Source organism: Poecilia latipinna, unplaced genomic scaffold (genome assembly GCF_001443285.1).
Source record: "Poecilia latipinna isolate Pla-1442-1.1 unplaced genomic scaffold, P_latipinna-1.0 Scaffold532, whole genome shotgun sequence".
NCBI lineage: Eukaryota > Metazoa > Chordata > Actinopteri > Cyprinodontiformes > Poeciliidae > Poecilia > Poecilia latipinna.
Genome location: NW_015113148.1, coordinates 113,997 through 120,156, shown reverse-complemented (window position 1 = coordinate 120,156; position 6,160 = coordinate 113,997). Strand labels below are relative to the sequence as shown.

Here is a 6,160-nt window from a genome sequence, read left to right as displayed (position 1 = left end):
TATATATATATATATATATATATATATATATATATATATATATATATATATATATATATCTGCATTTATAAAGGGCTGTTTACTTTTGTACTTTTTGCTTTAATGTTTTTTGCTTGTTTTTAGCCTATTTAACTGTACAACATTTAGTCCTGTACTGGTTGTTTAATTTGATTTATAAATAAAGTTGAAGTGAAATCAGATTATTGCAGCATTTTGTTGTTGTTGTTGTCTTCTCAGGCTGAATGGTTTATTTTTTTAGTTGAATTGTGCAGGATAAAATTATTCATAATTGTTACCTCTAATTATATGGTGTAAAAATGTAACAATTTACCATTTTATAATCTTCCACTTTTTCATTTATGCAGCTGATGTATTTCTGAGTTCTTTGTAAAACTACCTCTTCATTTTTTGTTTTTTTATGTAGAACTATACTATTGATAATTAAGTGAAGTGGTTTTGTTGTTTCACGGTTGAGTCTACCTTTTAGAAACTGAAAATGTGGAACTTCTTGTTTGACAACCAGTGTTCAAACTTGCTTCCGTGTGTGATTCTCCTTTAACCTAGTTATTTGCCGAATTTAAATTCGTATAAATAACACATTTATTGGTTTAAATCAATTTTTGTATGTAAATGTAATTTTTAAGTGTGCTTTTGTTACCGAAGATGGCAGTATTTGCTGATCTGTCGAAGTGGTCGCCGACCCTTCGCCGTGCGTTGTGACGCTGCCGTGAACGTGGGGTTTCCCAGAGCTGAATGCAGGGTTACCGCGCCCATCTCTGCTGTTTGATGGCCGGAGGAAGAAGCGACTGAGATCCTGGCGTGAAGGAAGAAACAGAAGGGACGACGACGGTTGGGAAAGACAAGAAGGGACATTTGCAATAAGTTGGAATTTGCGTCGAACCCTTGGAACAAATAAACGGGACTTTGACTCGTCTGTCTGGGTTAAAAACGCCTCGTCCCTGCGCCTCTGTGCCGGTGTGTCTCCCCCTTCAGCGGGTTAAAAAACTGGGTTCGGGGAGTGCCGCTCCTCGGAGGCTAAACTTGATAAATCTGAGCGCCGGGACTGAGAGAGGAGAGACAACACCTAACTGTTTCCAGTCAATGTGATACAAACAACGGATACCTTCAACTGAAAGCGGGTAAGAACATGTATTGATACTTGTGTTTGCGCTTCAGGAAATGCATTAACTGTAGTTGGCTAGCCTTTCGAGCAGGGAAGATGAGCGAGAAGGGTTAAACTTGGCTCTGTGGCTCCTCCGTTTAGTTAGCTGCCGTTAGCCTATCGTTGGCTAGTTATTGGTGCCAAGACTGTGGGTGGGGGTCACTGAAAGATAAACTTAACTCATTGCCTCAGCGACAGTGCTAATTAACTTTAGCTTTTAAAAATATTAAATAAACTAACCATTCTGCCAGGTAAATAGGAAGGCCAGTAGAGTTTAGTTGGCACTAATTGCCAGGATATGTGTGGCAGTTCAGTTAGCTTAGCACCCCTCTAACGTCCGGGTATCTCACCTCTCTTATTAGCTTTCTCCACTGCACTAAATCAGCTTTTCGATTTAATCTACCAGAATACTCCTCGTTTCCTGCTACAGTCAAGACATTTTATTTATTTCAGTTATCACCAGCATTGTAGAGTTTGGTTACTCTCAATTTTTCAACATTTTCCCCACAAATCTTCAGTGAATACCACCTTGTGAGCTAACACCTTAGGTTCTCATAAGACATTATTGCAAGCAGCATTGGCGATATGAAAAAAGTGGCTAATTTACAAGATTGCATAACTGTACCAAACACTGGAGTAGTTTGGATTCACTTTCACTCGCATAGGGCTTTCACAGCATCATGGATTCACAACGAAGGAAGTCTAAAAATGGCTACTTCGCCAGCAGTATCACTACCACCCCCACTATTCTGTATTCCGTCCATTGTAAGTCGCCGGCAATGGTCAGAAAATATATTTGTATGGTTTGATTGTTGATCTGGGTGCTTGTATGTGTTACGAAAACAGCGAAGAGAACTCGATAATTGTATCCTTATCAAAAAGGGACAACTTTACCCATCACTTAAAAATAAAAATCTTGTTTAAATGAAATCAGGAGTGCATGCATTTCCAGCCGTGGACACATTAAGCTTCAAACTGACTAGTTGATCGTACGGTATTTACTTCACTGAATCGAAACTAAACCTATCATGGGTTATGACTGTTATATGTCACAGATTTATGTTCGCACTCGGTTAACACAGATGTCTATCGTTTGTGTGAAAACAAATTATTAGTTAACCGAGGGCTTGCTTTATATGCAGATGTCACTACACAGCTATAAGACCTCACTAAAAAATCACAACCACCGCTGTTCTGACCTGTTGGAGATGATAGCCATTTTACTTTTGTGTGTTTTCAGACCAGTTTTAAGTTCGCCAATGTACTATTCGACCTTAATGTGAACTTCTTCTTTAAATGATAGGAAAACAAGATTGTCTAATTGGATTTTGTCAATCTGTTTATCTTGATCACGGGTCTGTAGCAGGTCAGCTTGTTAGCAGCTACGGTAATCATGCCCCCGTTGGGCCGCGCAGCCCCATAGCGTTTTAAGACCTAGCCTTAAGAATGGGCACCACGATGTAGCATGGAGTCACAGACGCCTCAGAGGCGGGCATCATAAGGGTTTTAGACCGAACAAACAGCACTGAATGTTTAAGTTCAGAGTCGGGTGTTTCGAAAGTGGGCTTAGCATCGAGTTGTCACAGGAAGCCACGCTGAGCGCCGCCGAGGGAAAAAAAAATGCACTGAGCTTGTTGCTTTTACCAAGTTATTTACCGGTGACCGGATCCATCCAAAGAATATCCCTTGCCTACAGTGGATTACTAGTTGTTTGGGAAATGGCTAGTTTACCCCAAAGAGCTAGTCGCATTTACTGGTTTACAAAGATGAATTCATTTTGCCAGTGTGCCCCCTCCCTCCGCCTCCTCGAATGAATGGGTTCCTGTATTCAGGGCCCAAGCAGCTGCAATGAACAAGATGGCGTTCAAAGCCTTTTTCATCACCGCTTTTTCTCAGACAGAGAGAGGCAGCTGCCGAGCAGCGGATGGATTCAGGCTTGGCGTGCTACAAGCGTCTGATTTTTTTTTTTCCGCATTAGATAAACTTACAAAATGTGTATTTAATAAATATTTTTTTCTTTTTCTTTTTTTTTTTTTCTTTTTTTTTTTTTTTTTTTTTTTTTTTTTTTGCTGCCGCTGGATTATCCTATCATGCATACTACAGATATATGATAGCATAGGGGAAGAATTCTTATTCAGTCACATCTTGACTGAATAAGAGTTGAATGAAAACTTTTAACTAAAATATATATTAGTATTGTAAATGCACATTAATTAAAGATTTTAACTGATATTTTATTCATTTTGACTTGCGTAGGACTATATATCTAGAAATGCAATCAATTGTTCTTTGACTGTACTGTGAATTTAAGGGGAGGAAAGCTATCAAATCATTATTAAACTTGGTGAGTTTAGCTTTTAAGGAAAATAACTTTTCACCCTATTCCTATTTTCTCACCTGTTAATATACATTGATCAAATTTATCCTTTTCTTAATCTCAAAGTTTAGCTATTGCACATTTAGGTTAAAATGACATATTTCAACAAATATTCATGTTAAATTTACTGTTTTCCTGCTTCATCTTAAATCCCTAATTATACTGCGCCATGTTAAATGTGGTTTCTGTTCTAGCTGTATTATTACATGTGCTTATTGTATATTATATTAACATGTTGATCTGCCAGGTTCTATAACATCCAGTTATAGAACCTGTTGTGAATGTTTGCTCTGTTCAGTTCAAATTGGTTAGTGTGACCTGAAAGTAACCCACAGATCAAACACTAAATACATCTGCTCTGCATCTGTGCAGTGTTGGGGCTCTGAGTTTACCATTCTTTAGAAGAAAAAAACATGCCTAGTTTTGCCATAAATGTCATAGGTTTATGACTATGTGATTATAACCAGATTAGACAACTTTTCTTTTTTTTTTCTTTTTTTTTTTTACAGTAAGGATCATCAGCTTGTCTGTTTTTATTTTTTAATCTGCAGATGCAGGATGTTAAGGGGATTACATTCTTATTTTGACTTTTACCCATCAGGATTATGTGGCTTGGGTCTGTAATAGTGCTGATTTTTTCCTTCTTGCTCACATGGTGCTTATTTTAATTTATCTGCTGTGAAAAGTAAAAAAATAAAAAATTGCACCATCATCTACCTAATGATTTAAACACAAACTATTTCACACACATGTTGGTATTCTAATTACACATCTTGTCATTTTGCACTATATTATCACTGAAAATAGTGTTATGTATTCAAGGTAAGTTTTGAAACTTCTGTGTCTGTTTAAAACCAAGTTCCCTGTCACCACTTCCTTCCCAGAGTATCATGTTTGTTTGTTTTTTCCTTATACATGCATTCACGTTTCAAAACGTTTATTCCTCGACATTGGAGGTAGACTTGTTTACTAATCTTCATATCCTGTCATTCAGAAATTGGTCACTTTGCCTTTTTTTCTTCTGGATTTTATATAGAAACAGCTGTGCAAAAAAAGACAGTACATGTGACGTCTGCCCTTTTATAATAATGGATATCAAATCAATGGAAGTGTTGCACTTAAATTCCCGTTTCAAAGCTGCCTCACAGTTGCAGTGTGTTAAATTTGTGTCAGAGCTATAATAAACAAACTGGTTAAAAACCTAGTTTTAAAAAATACGTCAAATATTTCATGCTTCTTTGAAGTGATCCTTGCTTGTTCATTATAAGTGAAGACTCTTTTAATCATCTCACACTGTGAGTATTATCCATTTAACAACTGCGCTGTTCAAACAGCACCAGTTGAGTATGTTCATATTCCAGCTGAAACTTGTAGGTGATGGAGCAATTCACATGAATTATTTGCTGTTGTAACAGCTTGTTGTCCACCTCATCTAACTTCAAATAAAAATAAAAAAATGTTGAAAGAATGTTTAAAGCAGATTCTCAACTTTTTTTAATGGTGACATTTCACCATTAAAAAAAGTTTAATGGTGAAATACACCCAGCCAAATGGCTGTATTTCTTTCTGCTGCAATCACCTTGTTTTTACAGCCTTTTTAAGTTCAAGTATTTTTAACTAAATGCTGACATGGAATCTAGCTTTCAGTCATACCAAGGAATATTTTTCACTTTAAAACCAGGACTGCTGGGATTGAAATACACTAATTATTTACGTAATTTGCTGGTTGTGTACTTGCTGGCGCTAATGCAGAAAGAAAAAGTTCTTTAGACAAAGAAGTTGTAAGGTGTTCAAACTTTAGCCGTAACTTTTTTTTCCATTGTCAAAATGGCAGCTGCCAGCCAGAAGAAAAAGTTTCAATTAAAATTTTGTTGTTTAAATAAATAAAATGAAATCTATTTCATTTACCTCGGAGCTGTGAATGACATCAAACCCAATTGACTACATTCCAGTTAACATAGTTGAAGTTAGATTCCAAAATGGTGACACGCAAGTAGCCATTGTTTGTGTTCTTAGAAATAAAGTATGTTTTAAGCTGTACTTTCCACATGTAAACACCACCTTTAATTTAGTCAGTTTAGAGTTTCAGGCTCTACCTGTAGCAGTGATTTCAGATGCATGCAAGTGTTTGTTGTAAACATATTTCCACCGCAGCTTACTATTGTTGATGCGAGGAGCTGTGAAGTAGGAGTTTGGAAAAAAAAATTCTGATTTTGCGAGTGGGAAATCCGACTTTTGGAGCAGAGGATATGCAGCTTATGTTTGATGTTAACCCGAAGCAGAAGAGTACAAACATTCCCAAAACATATGGTTATTAGGACTTTTACTTATAGTATTTTGGTATATTGTCTTGCTGTGTGTTGGTTTCCTTTATGCTAGTATTTTATTTCCAGAAGCTTGTAATTAAAGTGAGTTTTTTTGAATTCCCAAAAATTTGCTTAGTGATTTAATTTTGTTTGATTTCTCTATCAGGAACAGAACTAATTTAACAAGTTGCCAGGAATTATGTTTGTTTCTATGTTGCACTAACTTAATCCTATGCTGATCTTTATAAACAGCCAAATACCTCCAACGAATAAGGCAAGTCCTGAGAAGCCAGCTCAATGGCAAGAACAAGATCC

At 36.6% G+C, this 6,160-nt stretch overlaps 1 protein-coding gene across 1 annotated transcript in view; it reads left to right on the top strand.

The window, feature by feature from the left end:
• Nucleotides 1-747: 747 nt before the first annotated feature.
• The window catches only part of LOC106952642 (guanine nucleotide-binding protein G(I)/G(S)/G(T) subunit beta-1), a 33,590-nt gene continuing 28,177 nt past the window's right edge, over nt 748-6,160 (top strand). The window contains exon 1 of the mRNA XM_015040877.1: nt 748-1,139. The gene's annotated coding sequence lies outside the window, so the exon portion shown is untranslated. The remainder of the gene's footprint in view (nt 1,140-6,160) is intronic.